The following is a 12,799-nucleotide window of genomic DNA, read 5'->3' as shown; positions in this document are numbered from 1 at the left end:
CCGGATTGAAAAATAGTACATATCCCGCCATTTAACACCATGTAAGTGCCAAAGGGAGGGGTGAATGGGTAGGAGCTTGAAGGCATTGGTGATGTCAGTCTTACTCAACCAAGCCTTGCTGCCTGCTGTGGTGATGGCTTGCATAGCGTCGTCAATGTCTGGTGCAGTGTAGTGAAAACGGAAGTGCTGGTTGCCAAGGTGAGTCAATCAGCTTGTGCTTACGTGGATGCACTGGTCTCGTGACCTGAAGTCGGGTGGCAGGACCGGAGGTAAGAGGCAGAGGATACTGCAGCGACAGGACTCCTGCTAGCGTCTGTAATTTTTTCTGGTGGGAACTCGGACCGGAAGTGCTGGTTGCCAAGGTGAGTCAATCAGCTTGAACGACAGAGGTGAGTAGGGGCTAGGGGGTTTAACTAGGAGCCTTAACTCCTCCCACAAATTCAGGCTTAATGGCCTTTTAACATATCATGGTATATATCATATATATATGTCACCCCTATTATCTGTGTCACCAGACCTATGCCCTTCCCAAATTACACATATTTCACCCTCTACTCTCATCTGTTTTACAGCTTCAGTCTCTTGCACACAAGCCTGGTAACAACACACTCTCGTCCCTCCCACTATTCCCTCACCCACCCAACCACAGGTCCTGTTTTAATATATTGACTCCCCTAACTACTCAATTATGGTTATCAGTTGCTCGCTCCCCTCTGCAGACAGCACTCTTACAATCTCTCACATTGATTACTCACCATCTTATCAACTAATCCTGTCTTGTTGACAGTTTGCTACACACCTTCCCAATGTCTTTATAAAGCTGCTTATACAATATTCTCATTCTTTCTCTTTTTCTAAAAGTACTTCATTCTTTCCACCCACCTCCTCCAAGTAACTATCTGAACTGCTTCTTCTATACTTCCTTCATCCCTTGTTTCACCCCAAACCATCTTTTCCCACATCTGCTTAAACCCAACGTCTAACACATACATTCAAGTCCAATTCCCATTTTCTTTCTCTGGCTATCCTTTTGCTTCTATCAGCTGTGAATGTGTCTTCTAATCCTGTTCCCCCTGCTTTCCCTCGCTCTCTCTGACCACAATCTTCTAACCTGCACTTTTGTGGTGGAGGCTCGGTAGAAATTAAATTTAGTAGGCTGAGATTTCCACGTGGCATATGTGTAAATGTTGGTGTATCAGTTAGTCAGTTACACGTAGCTAAGATACAATCAACAGTGTACTGAGCAAGTGCAGAAATGCAGGAACTGAAAACACTTCCCCTCCTCTATTGTTCTGGGTGAGCCATGTGGTCTAACAGGTAAGGGAAGTTAGGCTTTGTTCAGCTGATTGGGTAAAGAGTATATGTGGGTAGAGTTAACTATAGGAGGAGCTATATGTCTATATCATGCATTTACACAGTCAGTTCTGGGCTCAGACTGTTTGTTGTGGTGACGCTAGTCCATCTGAGCCCCGGTTGGTGAATCGAATAAAGATCTCTTCCTTCCTGAAGAAACCTGTGTCCACTTCTCTGTGCTTGGCTTCCGTCAGTTTCTCCGGTATCACTTTGAATGTGTCCCCACTTAACATGTTAAATGTAGCTTATATCTGGCTGTTAGAAACCTAAGCTCACTTGATCTACATCAAGTCTCATCCTCTATCCAGTCTCCCCTTTTAACACTCTGCTGTCCCTTTCAAGCTACTTTATACCATAATTCTGTCCTATATACTGCTCTAGATATGGCTGCACCAATCAAAGTTCATTTCAGCTGACACCCAATCTTTCAACCCTGGCACAGCAAGCCTGCTTGCACCCGCCATCTCCAATGATCCTCCCGTACTACAGAATGTTGCTGTAGAAAGTCTTGGACCACACCTGACTTTCTACATTACAAATTCATGCTACATTCCTATACTTCTGCTCTCCATCTTGCCAAGCAAGAGTATGTTACCCTGCTCATATCCAGGGCCGGTGCAAGGAATTTTGCTTCCCTAGGCAAAGATCCACATTTCCTTCCCCTAATGAGATAGTCCCTAGTGTCTCACTGCCTAATACACACACAATAAGTTGCCCTTCCTCACATTATCAGGTGCGTAAGCTAGGGGGGCACTGGCAGCAGTCCAGCCACTCAGTATGTTACCTTCTCTGCGACCATGCTTGCAATTTGGCTATGGGTCATCCACTTCCTCATGCAGTCCAGGACCAGGACAGACAAAGCAGGGCCCTTGTGCTGACCTTTTTTTCTAAGGACTTGGTGACAGTAGGTACGGTCTTGTGAGGAGGGAGCAGAGGCAGACCTGGGGTAGAGTTAAAATGTTTGGGATGGGGATAGGTGGGGTTCGTTGTTGGAGGGGTGAGGTTAATGTGTTGTGGGTGAACAGGGGCGGGATTACTAGTGTAAGAGAGACAGTCTCTGAAAAGCATTGTAAAGAGCCGACTAACCAGGAGGAGGAATAGAGCAGTGAGGGGAGAGCGCTGCCGGCAGCTCTGTCACAGGGGGAGGTGGCACACAAAGCATATTTTCATGTGGGGTTCAGATGAACTTTAGATCCCCTGCAAGTGCCCTCCCCCCTAGACCACTGCCTAATTGGCCTAATGGAAGCTCTGGACCTGCTCATATCCACCTACTCTTTTATACATTTAATCCCCTTCTTTGCCCCACTGCATGTCACTTTACTGACAGGCAAATTTGGAATGCAGGCTATCCTCTTTCGTACTCCTCTCCATTACTCAGCTTCCACTATGTACCTTCTACCACTTTTAACTCCTTACTCTCATCTCTGAGCTAGAGGTCTCTAAACTTATCATATCATCCTGCCAGTCACTTTCCTGGTCCCATCGTTAATCCATATTTTCAACCTCTCTTTGTCTACTGGCATCTTTACCTCTTCCCTCAACATGCAATTGTTAATCACATCATAAAAACCCCATATTTTGATCCTATCTCTCCTTCAAACTACTAATCTTCTTAAACGAGTTGTATTTACTCTTGCAACTCACTTTCTCTATACTACTTATTTTCTTGACCCTCTTTAATTGGACTTCAGTTCTCTCCATGAAACAGCCCTTCCCAAAGTGACCAATGGCTTCATCCCTGCTAAATCTAAAGGTCATTACTCTCCTTTAATTCCCCTTGACCTCTCTTCTGTCTTTGATACTGTCGATCACTCTCTTCTTAAAATCCTCCACAACCTTGGACTACGTGACACTGTACTTTTTCTGATTTCCATCCGATTTTTCAAAATGCTCATTTAGTGTCTCTTTCTCTGGCACCACCTCCTCCCCACTGCCTGTCTCAGTTAATGTTCACCAAAGGCTCAGTTCCTGCTCCTCTTTTATTCTCCATCTAGAGTGCCTCACACACTGCTAGAGTGTCACACTCTGCCTCTCTTCCATCCCTTCAGTGGATGTCTTTTCATTTTCTAAAACTTAATCTTTCTAAAACTGAAATCCTCATCTTTCATTCCTCAAATAGTGCTCTTCCATTAATACCCCTGCAAATCAATGAAACACCTATTACTCCAACCCCTTGTGTTTTCTGCCTTGCTGTTGCTTCTGTCTCAGGTCTTACCTTTTCTTTCCACATTCAGTGTGTCTCGAAATCCTGTAATGTCCACCTTACATTAACCCTTTTCTACCTCAAGATAAAACTAAGGCACTAGTTAATGCACTCATTATTTACCGACTTGACTATTGCAACTCACTACACATCGTCCTTCCAAATACCTGCATTGCCCCTCTTCAGACAGTAACGAATGCTGTAGCCAGGCTCATCTTCCTAGTTGACTGCTACTCCCATACCTCACCCATTTTCCAATCATTACATTGCCTTTCTGTACCCTTCAAGATCCAATTCGAACTGCTAACATTAACAAAGCCCTCACTAACTCCATTTCATTTCTCGCTTTGCAAATGATCTTGTCATGACATCTGTTCATTCCCGCAGTGCCAACTCACAACTGCAAGACTTTTCAAGGCCTTCTAAATTCCTTTGGAATTCACTACCCTGTGTCATCAGACTCATCCCTAGGCTCCAATCCGTAAAGAAGTATCTGAAAACACACCTCTTTAGGAAAGCTTACCATCTTCCGCATTTCTCATTTCACTGTCCTCATCGGTTCTCTTGCCTCCTTACCACATTGGATGTTTGGTTCTTCCACACACCACTTTTACTGGCATGTTTTGACACGGGAATCTTTTCTATCAATCCCTATATACTGTATATATGTATATATATATATATATATATATATATATATATATATATATACATATATACAGTATATAGGGATTGATAGAAAAGATTCCCGTGTCAAAACATGCCAGTAAAAGTGGTGTGTGGAAGAACCAAACATCCAATATATATATAAATATTTTCTGCACTCTTCCACAGCAAAATCTTAAGTCGTATATATGGGTGCAGACCACATCCATATGTAGGTAAAACCAAAAGAAGGAGACACTCAAGTGGATTGGTAAACTGCATTCATGCAATAAAATCATGTTACAGCGCAGTGATTGACCTTTCAAACTCTAGGGTATTTTTCAAGAAGTATACATGTTCTATTTTGCAAAAGCTCATTAGTGGATGGATTATTACAATTTCTATTGTGATTTCTTAATATAATTAAATCATCTGCAGGGTAAACAATTGTAACTTTGACAGAGCCAGTTTAAACGTACAGTTTTTATTTTGATAAAATTCATTGATAAATTGGACAGGATTAAGGTCACATTATGTCAAATGTTGCCTATCATGCACCTGCTGCAATAATATGGTTGAGAATAGCAGCTAAAATGAATATTGTTGCACTTACTGTGGCTAATAGATCCCATCCATTATAATATAAATAAGGTCTGTCCAGCTCCAGGCCTGAAGGGCAGCAGGCACACTGAGTTTGCTGAGCAATACTTAGTGACATAAAGTAAATTGGTTAATTATATGCTAATTAGATAACTCTTAAAACTCTGGCAGTTTAATATCAATCAAGAACTCAGCCTGGCAACAGTACTATAAATAAACAATATTCATTATTCAAAGACGTGAGATATATTCAAATCTAATTGAATTAAGAAGGAGATGATGGGTAGAAAATGCTTCCTTGTTCATAATGAATCGCTAATTACTCTTTGGCCACAAAAATTCCCCAGTATACACATGATACAAGCATGTGCCTTAGTGAGACATATATTTGTGCATATCCATTAAGCTCCGTTCTTCCTTAGCACATTGGTGATGGCCATCACCACCTATATCCTACAATATGCAAGGCACCCATATTGTTAATGATACTACTATAAACTATAACGTGCTAGCATATTCCGCAGTGCTGTATAATAGGTGGACTAACAAACAGGTAGTTGCAACAACACAAGTTGCACATACAGGCTCAGATGGAGGTGTACTGCAATCCCCATGATGGACATCAAAGGCTGCCAGAGCATCTTGGGAGTATTTCACAAAAACCTTATTGTCTCTGAAATTGTTAATTAAGTGCAATTTCCATAATGCTCAATCAGCCTCAAGGGTAACTGTGAATCGTAGTAATTACAGTATAATTCACAAACAGCTATAGTCACCAAAACAACTTTAGCTTAATGAAGCAGTTTTGGTGTATAGAACATGCCCCTGTAGTCTCACTGCTCAATTCTTTCCCATTTAGGAGTTAATTCACTTTGCTTATACATCCCTAGTCACACCTACCTGCATGTGATTTGTACAGTCTTCCTACGCACTTCCTGTAAAGAGAGATGTAGTAGTTATACTTTTTTTTTTTATCTCCTGCACTGTTAATAGTTTGCTAGACCCTGCAGGAGCCTATCTCATCTGAGTGAACATGGTGGAGAAATGACAGCACATGATTTCCCCACCTCCATTTCACAGTACTGACACCAGCCATGTGGGATTTGAGTTTTAAAACTGAGCGGAGAGAGCACTGAAAGCTAAACCTAGGCCATGCTATAAGAGGAACTAATGGCTAATCAGGGCTACTATAATGGTATTCCAGTTTCTACATGCCAGACAGCCCTTCTTTCTAGGGATTTTATGGTAAAAGCATATCAAATGTGGCTATTATTGGCCCTTAAGAGCATTGGCCTCACTCAACCTGCAAACATTTTGGCAAGCTCTGTATGTTTTCTATTTGTTTGGTTTATAAAGTGGTAACATATATTGCTATATACTACATTAAAAGATAAGCACATAAACAAATGCCTTAGTTAAAAATTTGAAAAATATTTTAAAAGGACACATTAAGTACCAAAACAAATTTAGCTTAATTAAGCAGCTTTGGTGCAGTCTCAATGCTAATTCTTTTCCATTTAGGAGTTAAATCACTTTGCTGTAGCAGCCCTAGTCACACATGTGACTTACACAGCATTCCTAAACACTTTCTGTAAAATGTAATCTACTGTTTACACTTCTTTTATTGCAAATGCTGTTTAATTTAGAATTTCTTATCACCTTCTCCGTTAATAGCTTGCTAGAACCTGCAGGAGCCTCCTGTATGTAATTAAAGTACAATTACAGATCAGGAGATACAACACTTTTAAAGTAAGTTACATCTGATTCAATGTGAAACCATGTTGTTTTCATGCAGACTGTCAGCCACAGCCAGGGGAGGTGTGACTAGAGCTGCATGAACAAAAAACGATCTGTCTCCTAAATGGCAGATAATTGAGCAGTGAAACTTCAGAAACATGATCTATACACCAAAACTGCTTCATTAAACTAAAGTTGTTTTGGTAACTACAGTGTCCCTTTAACCCCTTAAGGACACATGACATGTGTGACATGTCATGATTCCCTTTTATTCCAGAAGTTTGGTCCTTAAGGGGTTAAGGTGGAAATCTAGCTTTGGACACAGTACACAGTAATATAGTAACAATAAACGCAGCAAGCTTGTTCCATTGACTTGTAGAGGATGTCAGAATGAAGTGACACTATTTAAGTATAGAAAACAAAAAAAGTAGTGGATATAAGCAGTTTATGGCGCATTTCAGGAAAGCAGTTGAGACATCAGTATCACTGCTAGTAGTGGGAACCAGATTAATATTTGTTAATTAGTAAGTGCCTTGATCTATTTCCTTTATCTCTGAGTTGTACTTATACCTTAGAGTGATTTTTCTGGGCTCTACAGACCTGTTTTAGTCTAGAAACAGAACTCAATTCTTCTTGCAATTCCTTCAGACACCCCCACCTTTAAATGAATACGTTTTGCTTCATCAATTATTAAAATGTTCCTCTGTCTTTAATATCTTGCACTCATTCAGACCTCAAGGTCCATGAAAAGATTATGCCGGAGCCAGCATCAGCACAGAGCTATTAAAACAACTGTCACATTTTTGCAAAACTCAGAAAAATCTGAGGTGATAATGTATTCACGTAGTGGGGTTAATGGACTATTTCTAAGCCAAATTAATGTTTTTCATTACTAGCAAGGAGACAAAAAAAATAGGTAATACCACTAAAGTTCAAATATCCGTTTCATAGAGATACATTCAGTGTCATGCAAATTTCAGGAACTTCATTAAAATAACATTTATTCACTCATCACACGAATGAAATTGCAGTGCAAGTGAATTACTTACCTATTAAGGCAATATGATTTGATCAGTATATTAACATGCATTTTGTTCAGTGAAATATAGAGCAACAGATGAATAATGAGGCTTTATAAAGATCAGTTACATTTTTGAACACATTCATGGAAAAAGAACAATCTTAGTGGATTAAAAAATATAAAACATATTGTGAATAAAGCTGTGCAGAGCAGGGAGCCCAATTTTTAGAACAGCACCAGGACATACATGCGCCTACTGCATGATATTAATGGGAGTTACACTTCTCGGTGGCAGCTGCTGCCATTTATTCTGTCCCTCTCATAGAACTGATATGTTGCAGGTTAGCAATTCTCTCTTTTCCAGCCAGACCCATTCCCTTACTGGTTAGATTAAATTACATTAAGTGCAGGAGCTCAGCAAAAATCATCATTTTAATTAAACACTGCAGCATGTTAACTATTAACCCCTTAAAGACTGAGCCAAATGTACACGTTGTTATCAAAACAAAACGTAAACAAAACCTTGAATTTGCGCTATTTGTCTGTTTAAGCGTGATTCACCTCTTTCATATGATGTGCACCCACACTTATTATACATAATTTTATTCAGGGGAAACAGGGCTTTCATTTAACATCACATATTTAGGTATGAAACATAATTTATTTTGAATAAAATATAAAAAATGGGAGACAATAAGAATTATTTAGATTTTTTTAGTCTTTTGTGACATTTTAACTGTGAATGTTATAATACTGTTCATAGGCGTGCGCACGGGGTGTCCCGGGTGTGCCTGGGCAACCCTAATCCCCGCGGCACGCACTATGGATTGAGTCCTGCAGGAACAGCGTTCCTGCACTTTTCTTTTAGCAGGAACGCTGTTCCTGCAGGCACTCAGCGCCCCAAATGCCCCCTTCCTCCCTGTGTTCCCCCGTCATCCCCCCTCTCTCCATATCAGCCGCGGCGAGGGAGCTGTGTGCTCTCTGCTCCCTCTCACCGCGCGGGCTGTCTGTAGATGCCGGGAGCCGGAATATGACGTCATATTCCGGCTCCCAGCTACAGCAGACAGCCCGCGCGGCGAGAGGGAGCAGAGAGCACACAGCTCCCTCGCCGCGGCTGATATGGAGAGAGGCACCCTCCCCACTGTACCCTAGGGACAAGTCCACACCAGCTCTCCAGGTAAGGAGGCTGGGTGGACATTTTTTTTATTAAAAAAATAATAATTTGTGAGTGTGTGTCTGTGAATGTGTGTGTGTGAATGTGTGTGTGTGTATGTGAATATGTGTGTGTATGTGAGTGTGTGTGTATGTGAGTGTGTGTGTGTCTGTATGTGTGTCTGTGAATGTGTGTGTCTGTGTGTGTATGTGTCAGTGTATGTGTGTCTGAATGTATGTGTGTGCGCCTGTGAATGTGTCTGTGAGTGTGCGTGTGTGTGTACGCATGTATGTATATATGTATGTGTATATATGTGTGTGTGTATATATATATATATATATATATACACACACACATATACATGCGGCATGTGTTTGTGCTTTAGGGTGCACACCCTAATGCAATAGGCTGCGCACGCCTATGATACTGTTTGCTTTTACTGCAATAAAATACACATATTTGTATTTAGTGGTGTCTCACGTGTAAAACAGTAACCCCGATGTACAGATTTGATGGTGTTTTGGGAAGTTACAGGGTCAAATATAGCATGTTACATTTTTCAGTTTTTTTCACATTGAAATTTGCCAGATTGGTTACGTTGCCTTTGAGACCATATGGTAGCCCAGGAATGAGAATTACTCTCATGATGGCATACCATTTGCAAAAGTAAACAACCCAAGGTATTGCAAATGGGGTATGTACAGTCTTTTTTAGTAGCCACTTGGTCACAATCAGTGGCCAAAGTTAGTATTAATATTTGTTTGTGTGTGAAAAATGCAAAAAACTAATTTGAATGCCAATTTTGGCCAGTGTTTGTGACTAAGTGGCTACTAAAAAAAGACTGGACATACCCCATTTGCAATACCTTGGGTTGTCTACTATTGAGGTAATTTTCATTCCTGGGCTACCATACGGTCTCAAAGGTGAATTTCAATGTGAAAAAAACTGAAACGCAAGCCTTGTATTTGACTCTGTAACTTTTGAAAACACAATAAAACCTGTACATGAGTGGTACTGTTATACTCAGGAGACTTCGCTGAACACAAATATTAGTATTTCGAAACAGTAAAACGTACCATAACAATGAAATCATCCGTGTAAGTGAAAAATGCATAAAATGTCACTTTCACTGACAATATCATCGCTGTAATACAATTTACTGTTTTGAAACACTAATATTTGTGTTCAGCAAAGTCTTCCGAGTAAAACAGTACCCCCCATGTACAGGTTTTATGGTGTCTTGGAAAGTTACAGGGTTAAATATAGTGCTAGCAAATTAAATTCCCTGGACTTTCTGCCTGTGTTGTCAGACAGGTCCCGCAAATTGTAATTAATAAAATGACCTAATTATGTAAAATTATTACATAAATATATATGTAGAATTATTACCTCAGGGATCTGTACTTGAACCCATTCTCTTTAATATTTTTATTTGTGATATTTCAGAAGGTCTTGATGGTAACATATGTCTTTTTGCTGATGATACTAAGATATGTAACAGGATTGATGTTCCAGGAGTGATAAGCCAAATGGCAAATGATTTAGGTAAACTAGAAAAATGGTCAGTGTTGTGGCAACTGACATTTAATGTGGATAAATGTAAGATAATGCATCTTGGACATAAAAACCCAAGGGCAGAGGACAGAATAGTTGATAGAGTCCTAACCTCAACATCTGAGGAAAGGGATTTAGGGGTGATTATTTCTGATGACTTAAAGGTAGGCAGACAATGTAATAGAGCAGCAGGAAATGCTAGCAGAATGCTTGGTTGTATAGGGAGAGGCATTAGCAGTAGAAAGAGGGAAGTGCTCATGCCATTGCACAGAACACTGGTGAGACCTCACTTGGAGTATTGTACGCAGTACTGGAGACCGTATCTTCAGAAGGATATTGATACTTTAGAGAGAGTTCAGAGAAGGGCTACTAAATTGGTTCATGGATTGCAGGATAAAACTTACCAGGAAAGGTTAAAGGATCTTAACATGTATAGCTTGGAGGAAAGACGAGACAGGAGAGATATGATAGAAACATTTAAATACATAAAGGGAATCAACACAGTAAAGGAGGAGACCATATTTAAAAGAAGAAAAACTACCACAACAAGAGGACATAGTCTTAAATTAGAGGGGCAAAGGTTTAAAAATAATATCAGGAAGTATTACTTTATTGAGAGGGTAGTGGATGCATGGAATAGCCTTCCAGCTGAAGTGGTAGAGGTTAATAATGTAAAGGATGTTAAGCATGCATGGGATAGGCATAAAGCTATCCTAACTATAAGATAAGGTATTTAGAAAATTGGGCAGACTAGATGGGCCGAATGGTTATCTGCCGTCACATTCTATGTTTCCATGTTTCTATTATATATATATATATATATATATATATATATATATATATATATATATATATATATATATTCAAGTTTGTAGTAAGGTGCACTCACAGGATTTCATCAATAACTTGCTTTTATTCTTAGAAGTGAATTACATGTGTAGAAATATCATCAATCGACGTTTCGACCCATATAGGGTCTTTTTCAAGATCAATCTAACAGTGTACAACAATGCATATATATAGGTAAATGATGATAGTCACTTACCCAAACGGTGTGTGAGAAAAAGCTGCCGCTCAATAATCTGAAACCCGGAAGTGAATCAGTATGCCCACGTGATTGAACGTGATGACGCTAAGCAACGATTCAAAACAAAACCTCCGATGGAATTTACATTCCGCGAACTGCCGCCAGCTCTAGGGGAGATCAAGAAGTGTTCATAAGTGCACAGTGAATGTGTAGTGAATAACAATTATAATTGGCGAAACTTGTCAATATTACCCCATGGAGGAGTGGTAAAGATCATAATATAGTCTGCCAGAGTGGAAAAGAAGAACTGTAAAAAAACCAAACAAAAAAAAACATAAACCAGTGGTGTCACACGTGAAAAAATTATTATAGTGAAAGTGCACTGTTACAAGCAAAGAAAATAAAAAATAATAAATAAAAAATGAATAAATAAAAAATCCCACTATGTCCTTCTCTGACAGGTGTGCTGTATCAAAATCTCAAAGTGATCAAGTTCCTATTCTGTAATGTGTGCTAATATCTACATGTATAGTACAGACAATGTACATATTTTTTTAACAGACAGCAAATGACTAAAACATATAATATTAACTATATCTGTTTTGAAATAAAAATTAACATATCCTACTGCAGAATGGGTAATAATAAACAATATGAAGCCATATTGTAATTATGTTATATAAACTAATAAACAAATCACTCATTACAAAGTTCTATGACTTGAAACATCAAACCAATTTTTAGATAATAATGCTGATGACCAAGAAATTGGACCCTATGTATCCTTAAACTTGTTATATCCTAGGTATATTAACTCTAGTATTTTATACAAAATAATTTTCAAGCAATGAACTATAATTAAGGTGATGTCCGATACTATTGTGGGATATATCAGGACTAAGCATTCAAGAAACATATATATTATGAAACTAATTTAAACCATTAAACGAAGGTAACAAAATTTTTGCTAACAAACTGGAAGACAATACTGATCTGAATATAGGGTGCCAAAATTACTTACATGCTATTTACAAAAACATAGAATATGTATTATATTCATTCAAGCCTCGGGGTGTAACTGTATCTAAAGTAAAAATCCAGTATGCTTCTCTTTGGAGCAATATTTTAGATCTGTCACCCCCACAGGGTAAAGGGGGGACATGATCTATAGCCATGAATTTGAGTGTGGGGAGTCTGTGTGACGCTGCAAGATAGTGTTTGGCTACCGGTTTATCATTTTTTTTATCCCTGAAGGCTGTCATGATGCCAGATCGATGCCCTCGAATGCGGTCTAGTAGGGTGAGGTCTGTTTTCCCTATGTAGGATAATCCACATGGACAGGTTATTAAGTAAATGACGTGATCTGTGGTACACGTGATGTGGTGTGGGATTTTGATTGTTTTCCCACTGTGAGGATGGGCAAAGGAGTTTCCAGAGTTCATATGGCTACAGGTGACGCAGCCGCTACATCTGTAGCATCCAAGTTTCTTATATGTAAAATTTTTC

The sequence above is a fragment of the Pelobates fuscus genome, chromosome 3 (genome assembly GCF_036172605.1).
Source record: "Pelobates fuscus isolate aPelFus1 chromosome 3, aPelFus1.pri, whole genome shotgun sequence".
NCBI classification, from domain to species: domain Eukaryota; kingdom Metazoa; phylum Chordata; class Amphibia; order Anura; family Pelobatidae; genus Pelobates; species Pelobates fuscus.
This window is presented reverse-complemented; position numbering follows the sequence as displayed.